The sequence below is a fragment of the Balaenoptera musculus genome, chromosome 5, assembly GCF_009873245.2.
Source record: "Balaenoptera musculus isolate JJ_BM4_2016_0621 chromosome 5, mBalMus1.pri.v3, whole genome shotgun sequence".
NCBI classification, from domain to species: domain Eukaryota; kingdom Metazoa; phylum Chordata; class Mammalia; order Artiodactyla; family Balaenopteridae; genus Balaenoptera; species Balaenoptera musculus.
The window spans coordinates 84,279,878-84,289,297 of NC_045789.1; the positions used below are offsets into that span (position 1 = coordinate 84,279,878).

Below are 9,420 nucleotides of genomic sequence, written 5' to 3' on the forward strand. Positions count from 1 at the left end.
CAGTTAGACTGCACATATTTCACATTAAGTGAATTATATTATTTGGTTAGCTCAGTCATACAGTTAGTCAATTCATTGCATTAATCATTATACTCAATGTCCTAATTGACTAGGGTGCTTAGGCAAAGGTCAAACTGGTTGTGCAGTCTAAACAATGTTTAAAGAACTATTTTTTCTCAAATTCCAGATATTTACAAATATAGCTGAAATTATACTGCTTTTTTTAAAATATGGAATGCTTCACAGATTTGCATGTCATCCTTGTGCAGGGGCCATGCTAATAATCTTCTCTGTATTGTTCCAATTTTAGTATATGTGCTGCCAAAGTGAGCACTAAAGCTTTTTCTTTTCATGAAGAATTTGCGTCTAACCTAGCCCATGGAAAATGCCCTAATATCCTATTGATAAGGCACCTTTCCATGCACTGTTCCATGCACTTGAGACAACAAATTGATAGTATTGGATGGATTTTGGTAATTAAATAAATTAATTTGTAACTTTTATAATGAAATTTGAACTCTAAGGCTTCTCTCATAGACCTTTGTTTTTCTTTTTCATATATGCAGTAAACTCAAGGAAAATAAAGGCATTTTAGATAGAATGATGATAAATTCCAAAATATTTTTGTCATTGCTGTCTTCTCCTAATATCTCAGCAATCTTAGCCCTAAAGATATTAAGAAAGTGAAGCCACAGGTTTTAATAAAAGTAAATATCCTAGGGATAATCGACTATCACAAACATCATATGTTTTAACAGACAAAATTTCTTCATCTTTGTGCTTCCCTAAAAAATCACCTTGAAAATTATGACTTTCAGATATTTTCCTTTTTTCTCTTTTAAGAGAGAAAAACAACAAACACACAACTTTGTAGATAAGTACATTTTTAAGGTTTAGGAAAATATGTGCCAGCATTTCTCCCAGGGGACAGTAGCAAGACATATGGGAGTGTAGTAAGCATGGTGGAAAGAGAAGCACCTTTCATAATATTTATTGATAGTTTGTGGTATTATATTAATTAAAATCTGCATTAAATTATGGATTCTCCTTTAGGAAATGTCTTATTTCTTCCCATGTTTCTCTGCATATTTAATTAATACGTTCTAATTTAGCATTTTCCTTCCATAATCTAAGAGGCCATTTTAAACACTCTTTTTATATATTCCTTCCTGGAATAGCATAGCCAGAAGAGAAACCTGGTATCTTAGACCTATAGGAAGTTTTAGAGATCATTTAGGTCACCTTTAATTTTTAATTGAAGTGTAAGCTAAGCCCCAGAGAGGTCTAATGAAGTGATCTTCACTAGTTAATAGCTGCAGCCATAAACACTCAAGCTTTTCCTTCTTCCCTGTCAAGTACCCTTTCCATTAAGTAATTTTAAGAAAAGCTGTTTAAAAGATTTCTTCAGGTATAGCTCAGGTAAATGTTAGGGCAAAGGTTTGTAACTCAATACAGTTTTAGACTCTGAGTAAGGAAGGGAAGCAAACAAATTGAATAAAATACTGAAAGAATAGTCTAACTTTTTTCTTTCATAAACTTTTCCTTTTGTTACTAGGTCTGGGAAGATAAAGTTTAATACCTCTGTGTATGTTTGTGGTTATGTATTGACTCAATTTTCGGCTAACTGATAATGAAACCAAGGATGTTCCCTTGTTGACAAAATAGTATTTTTTTTTCTATTTAACTATTAGTCATGATAATTATTTCAGTAAATGTATACCACATTGCGGGGAGGTCAGGGAGTAAGAATTCATCTGTGGATTAAGGAAAAAAGAACTCAAAGTGTGGAATTAGAGACATTTTCCTGTTCGAGGGATAGTTATATTAACCTACTCATGTATACATTTGGAGATATCTATGGGTTACAATTGTATACATTTTCTATTACACCAAATTTTGAGTATGGATAACACACTACTTTCTCAAACAACAGTAGAATTAATTCCATACAGAAAACTGACTATTTCTTCTTGGTTTCTCTAACAGAATGCACTAACTATTATGTACAGGATGGGATTTAATCCAGAGAACTATTGGAAGAGTAGGTTCTGAGGTATTCCTTAGAACATTACATACTGAATTGATCAACCAAGGGTTGACCTCTGATACAATCAGAAAAGTGGAAAATCAAGAGGTCACCTCTGAACCACTGAGTTTGACATACTGTCTGGATGAATCAGGAAGTAGTTATCACCCCCGAACTTACTTAAACACCAGTGAAGCTGGAAACTGGATTCTAAAACAAAGCCACAAAACAAAGTCACATCCTCACACTTGCTTGCAATAACAACAAACCAACAAAAATCAGCAGAAAGATGGCTTCCTTTCATTTTTTCACTTAAAAACACTTATATGAATGCATCTAATTGAAAGAACCTAATTGCATTCCATATGACTAAGGAAATCTAGAAAAAAATTATTTAGCTTTCTGCTCTTGCTATACAAAAAAGCACCCTTGAAGGTGGTAGGGATGGAGCAACCATATCCAGCACAGCTTATTGTAAAGTACTCCAGTGCTCTTGTAGCCCTGAAGTCCATTTCTGATCAGTTTGTCTAAATTACTGATATCCTGTTTAGCTGCTTATATTTTCAAAGACCAGATCTACTCCTTATATACAACCAGTCACTGTCCTAATAGGAGTGGACACATGTCAGATCTACACATGATTTTAAGTGTTCCTAAATTCTACTTTTAAACCCTGACAATACATATAGAACTCTATTTTTTCCCAACATTTCCCATACCTCAGCCTGCTGCATTTTTAGAGAATGAACTGAAACATCTGGCTTTCCCATCTCAGCCATTTGTTTTGAATTAAAACTTAATACTTTAAGGTTTCATGTAAATATATATTTTGAATGTTTAAGGAAAAGTGCTAAATTATAGATTTCTATATGTAATAGTTTCCTTGTCCCCAAACTTATTTATGAAAGTTACACAACTTGGTCTTAAAACTTTGTGTTACTTTGCTAGTATTTCCATTAACAAAATACCACAGGCTGGGTGGCTTAAATGATGGAAATTTATTTTGTCACAGTTCTGGGGGTTGAAAGTCCAAGATAAGGGTGCCAGCAGGGTCGGTTTCTCCTGAGATCTCTCTCCATGACTTGCAGATGGCCACCTTCTCATTATGTCCTCACATGGTCTTTCCTCTGTCACACACATTCCTGGTACCTCTTCCTCTTCTTGGAAGGACAGCATTCATATTGGATTAAGGCTCCATTCTTATGAACTCATTTAACCTTAGTAACCTCTAGATAGGCCTTATCTCCAAATACCATCACATTGAGGTTAGGACTTCAATATGTAAATTCGGAAAGGGAGACACAACTCAGTTTATAAGAAATTTACATGGGATATTTGTGAATAAAGTAAAAATACAAATAATTATGAATACTGCATTTCTATTTAAAAGACTTTAATGCTGCAATAAAACTTATTAAATGCATGATTTACTAGGATACAAGGTTGCCTTGGATAGATGTTGCAGTATAAGCTGCAATTCTAATATTATTTAAACTTCCACAAAACTGTCTGATTATTTCTACTATCACAATCTTTCAAAAAAGTCTTCACCCACTTGAAAAATTTTGATTTGTATTTAAGTAATAGAGCATTTTTAATAACTCAGATAAAAATAAGTGGGCATCCCATATTTTTATCTTTATCATTACAGTTTCCAGTCCCATCAGAATGTAATTAAAAATGATTACTGGTCTGTTTAGAAGACACTTAGATGCAATATACCTTTTGTAATTACTGATATAAATCAAAAATTTCTTATTAAATTACTGATGACATTCTGAATCAAATATTTAATTGGATTCATTTACCCACAATAATTTTTTCATTGCTTTATTCAGATGCTATTTTTTCTCTATTATATATATATATATATATATATATATATATATATATATATATATATGCATATATATGTGTATGTATATATATATAAAAAAATTTTTTTTGGAGCCAAGGATTAAGATTTAATCATGTAGGAAATATGGATATCTTTGTCCACATTTCCTCAGATGAAAATTAGTTATAGAAATATCCATAAAAGAGTTGATTTAAGATGTTTTGCTCTGATATTGTAACTTCATGCTAACAGTCTTGATTACAGAGTGTTCTATTCAAACATAAGTTGCAGAGGCCTTTTTACTGTCTTTGTTTAGGCATTGTGGTTAAGCAAGGAACATACAGTTGGTAATTTAGACTGGTAAAAGAATGTGAAAAAATATCCAGGTTATCTCTTGTTCATAGTAGTAAAAATTTGAGTTGTCATATGACAACTAAGGATGTATATCACTCCTTGTGATTGAATCTATCTGGGTTCTGACCTTGCTTCTCTCGTCCCTTCACCAGGCCCACAATGCACCCTTTTAACGTACTCACTTGCCAAACTTTTTTAGCAGTGTTTTGTAAATGTAAACTTCAATTTCTGTTCATGTGTTTCGACATAATCCTCAAAAAGTATTCCTCTGCATTTACATTCAGTAAACTAGACACTTGATAAGGACATTCCAAGGTCATAATTCCACCCAAAACATATATTTAAAAATATTAGCAGTACCATTTTTTAGAGAGAAGCACAATTGCAGACAATTTACATGTTCAATGACTACATTATGAAAAAAGAAGAGCAGTAACCTCTTGAACTATTCATTCTGGAACTCAGTTAATGAATTTGCTAGTCAAGTTATTTGTTCTTGATGTTAGAGTTCATGTGATTCTGTGGACTTCAAAAATAAAATGTAATTAAAAAATGAAATGATAAAAAATAAGAGTAGGTCAAATACCTTCAGATATTGTCATAAATAGTTCAAGACAACAATTGAACAAAGGTAAGATAGGACAATGGAAAAAGTAATTTTGATAGATTAATTTGGAGAATTTGATAATAAATATGTTTGTATACTGAAGAGTTTTGTATGATTCTGTTGTCAGAGGATAGGTTAGAAGAGTTTTAAATGAGGCTTTTCCTATAACAGTTGATATTTGTGCACAACTTTGATGTTTATGCATAATCAAGTCAAATTATGTTTTAAAATGGTCATTCTGGGATGTTTAATAATGTGACTACATTAATCTAGCCTGACATGGTCTGGGGTCCTTTGGTCCTAAGTGAAATGAAGACATTTTCAACTGAAGTCTACTCCTACGTAAGTTTTAAAACATTGTTTCAAGAGCAATAAACCAAGACTGATGAGAATGAACACCTACAATAAAAAGACAGTGAGGATTTCCTGGCAGACAATTTCACTGAAGAGTCCAGTGGAGGGATGTTTTCTGACACATTTGCTAGTGAATAACTGATCCAGAAGTAAAACTCAGCTTTCCAAGCTTTGGTTCTTGATAATCTTTGTAGCTCTGAATCCTATTCATTGCCATCTTGAGAGTATTGCTACATGATCATTTGCTTGAAAGTTGGTCAAGGAAAAGTTGGTATAAGAGGCAATCAGCTTCTCAGTAAAAGTAGTATTCAAGCAGAGACCTAAATTAGTAGGGTGTTTTAACTAAAGGTCATGGAGACTTCTAATCTGAGATTCTTTTATATATATATATATATATATATATATATTTCTGATGAAACATTAAACCTGCTACTTACTTCCATACATGACATCAACTTCTTCCGTATAATCTCTGCACATAATAATTTCAAACCCTCTACACATAATGCATGCTCAAATTGTTATCATTTTATATTAATATATATTGGTAATTATTTTTGAATATTTTTGAAATTCCAACATTATCAGTATTAATATTTCAAAGAATATCAATGGTTCTTAATATCAAATTGAAATAGAAGTTGAAACTTATATTGTGTGTTAACTTAGTGAAAAAACTACATGATTGTAAAATTACAAGGGGAAAAAAATCAACAAAATTTTATGGCAGAACCTTAAACTCATTTTTACACCACTTTTTCTTTTCCTTTAAAAACTAACCACTTTAAATGCATACACGCATACCCATTAGAAATGCCAGAAGGTTGATGACAAATTGGGTAAAGTAATAGACAGCATAAATGATTATAAATCTAGAAAGACAGATTAACGAGGAAAGACTAAAATTAAATGTGTATATAAAATAGATATGTAAAAAAAAAGGTGGAAATCATAGAAGATTGATTTTTAATAAATAAATATAATTAATTAATTTTGAATAAAAGTAAAATAAAAGCTTTGAGTATTATAAGCTCAGAAAAAGCACCAAGAATTTATAATTGTAAGTATTTCATAAATTTGATAAAATGAAGTAAGGAGTATTTATCTTGAATACTGAAACAGGAGGGAAGGAGTCAGGGCACAACCTTTAAAAGAATGACATAGCCCGAGGACACAACATAAACTGATTAGAACCAAATAGGTCCAAGATGGCGGACAAATCGACTTCTACTAGGCCTTGAGACTCAGTATATGCTCATTGTAATACATCAGTAAGCTAAATGATACACCCACAGGTGCCATGAGTTCCAAGGCCAACCATAAATGTCAAAAAGTGGGTGGTGGCCCAATTCCTAGAAATTCCTGCCCCATCCCCCAAATAGCTGGAATATGCTTCCCGCTCATTAGCCTATAAAATTACCTACCCCTATAAAAACAGACAACCCCATACCCTGGTGCTCCTCTTGCCTTCTGAGATGGCCCACACTCTGCCTGTGGAGTGTGTTTCTCTCTAAATAAATCCATTTCTTACTTATCACTTTGTCTCTCACTGTATTCTTTCTGTGACAAGACATCAAGAACCTGAGCTTCATTAAGTCTTGAGACCAGGTGTGTGATCTCAGTTAAAAGACCGTGGGTTCAAGTCTCAATCTGGGTTTTGGCTGGGTTTGAGTCCTGGCCCATGGGTGCAAGTCCCAATCTGGGTGTTAGCTGGGTTTGAGTCCTGGCCCGTGGGTTCAAGTCCCAATCTGAGTTGCACTCTCCTTAAACACTCCCCTCAGTTTAACTCTGTTTATATAAGAATAAGAATGAATGATTCTTAATCATATAAAAAGAGAATCCAAATTTATAAACACTATTACATAGAACAGCATGCATTAACTTTCCAAAATATAAATAAGATTTTGAAATATGTCTTTGACTAAGTTGGAATGTACTTCAATATTTGTTTTATTAAATTTTAATTGCCCAGACATGAGACTTGTGAGATTTAAATTCTTGAAATACTTTACTTCCCTGTTAATAAATAAGATATATGATAGCTGGTAGGGGAAATAAATATTAAAATCCCATTTTAAAAGTCTAACCTTGCCAGAAAACAATGAATACACAAAAAAGGTATAGAGAGAGAAAAGCAAATATGTAAAATAAACATCTAAAGAGAAAGTGATATATATAGAAAATAGACAAAGTAAATAGCAAGTACAAATATTTGTAATCCTCAGAGAAGAAAAAACATAATAGAAGAGAACATATATTTAGAGATATAATTCAATGTATTTTTTTTTTAAAGAAATCAAAGGAGGTTTGAACTTATCTTTGGAAAGAAACCACAGAATGTCTTTGAAACTGTCCTTGAATGGTCAACACACACACATAACTAATCCAGAAAAAGTTTTGAGAGCATTGCTCATCCAGTTTGTAATTTATCTTCCTCTTCCATATGAGAGCACTGTCAGGGTGTGTCTGTTTACCTAAAGATTGCTTTGAAAGATTGATTGACAATTTATACCCGTGTTGTGTAGTAGTTAAAGGGATTTAATTTAAAACTAGATTGCCTGGATTCAAATGCTAACTCTACCATCTACTACTTGTGTGACCTTGGGCAAGCATATCACCTTTCATGCCTTAGTTTCCTCATATTGAAATTGTGGAAAATAATAAAGTCTATGTCATCAGTTGGCATATCTAGTATGTGTTTGTTAAATAAATAAAAAATACAAGTAAAATATGTACTTGTGAATGTCAAAAATGTGATGATATATCTGGGACAGCTTTGAATAGTAGGCTAGGCTAGGCAAAGTTAAACTGGACATACTCTTCCTATTAAGAATAATAAGTGAAATTATTTGCTTAAAAATAAAAAGAGTCCATCTTTTTTTTTTTTTTTTTTTTTAAACTTTGGGTTTATTTATTTATTTATTTTTATGGCTGTGTTGGGTCTTCGTTTCTGTGTGAGGGCTTTCTCTAGTTGCGGCAAGTGGGGCCATTCTTCATCGCGGTGCGCGGGCCTCTCATTATCATGGCCTCTCTTGTTGCGGAGCACAGGCTCCAGATGCGCAGGCTCAGTAATTGTGGCTCACGGGCCCAGTTGCTCCGCGGCATATGGGATCTTCCCAGACCAGGGCTCGAACCTGTATCCCCTGCATTGGCAGGCAGATTCTCAACCACTGCGCCACCAGGGAAGCCCCATCTTTTTTAACTAAATGCTTTTCTGGAAACAAATGGAAGAGAGAATACTAGTTTTGATTTAGAATGTCAAATTTCTTCACCTTGTGAACGGGATCTTAAAAATGGCAGCTTGGACGTTCTGAGTCTGTATTCTTATCTGTAAAATGTCAAAAATAAAACTGAATTACAACCTTCACTTTAGCATATATTTTAAGAATAGGCAAACATATATCACCTAATTTTAGCACATTATACAGAATTTAAAATTTTGTATTAATTTTCAATATATGTGCTTCAAGGTATCTTAATCACAATCATAGCAGTCTTTCAAGGAAGCTAACCATTACTTTAAATGATTCAGAATTATAGGACTTCCAGAAGCAGAAGAGAGAGAGAGAAAGGGGCAGAAATCTTTTGTGAAAAAATGACTGAAAAACTTCCTTAACTTGGGAAAGAAAACAAACATCTAGACCAGGGAAGCCCAGGGAATTAAAAAAAAAAAAAGTGAGCCCAAAGAGACCCACACCAAGACATATTATAATTAAAATAGCAAAAGTTAAAGACAAGCATTTAATATTAGAAGCAGCAAGACTAAAACAACTTGTTATATGGAAGAGAACCCCTATAAGACTCTCAGCAGATTATTCACACAAGCTTTGTAAGCCAGAAGGGAGTGGCATGATATATTCAAAGTGATGAAAGAAATAAACAAAACAAAACAAAACAAAAAACTTCCAACTAAGAATATTCTACCAACAAAGTTATTTAGAATTGAAAGAAAGATAATTTTCCAGACAAGAAAAACTAAAGGAGTTCATTACCACTAAACTGGCCTTACAAGAAATGTTAAAGGCACTTATTTAAGTTGAAAAGAAAGGGCACTATTTTGTAAAAGAACACATATGAAAGAATAAATCTCACTGGAAAAGTAAATATATAGTAAACATAGTGGATTAATTACTTATAAATCTAGTATGAAGGTTAAAAGATAAAAGTAGTAAAAATAAATATGCTTACAATAATTATTTAAGGGATACACAGGATAAAAAGATGTAAAATGTGACATCAAAA

At 32.8% G+C, this 9,420-nt stretch overlaps 1 non-coding gene across 1 annotated transcript; it reads right to left on the reverse strand.

Annotated features, from left to right (window-relative positions):
* Positions 1 to 224: 224 nt before the first annotated feature.
* LOC118896241 lies at positions 225 to 334 on the reverse strand. The gene has a single exon (XR_005020147.1). It is a non-coding gene; the product is annotated as a U6 spliceosomal RNA (small nuclear RNA).
* Positions 335 to 9,420: the final 9,086 nt, after the last annotated feature.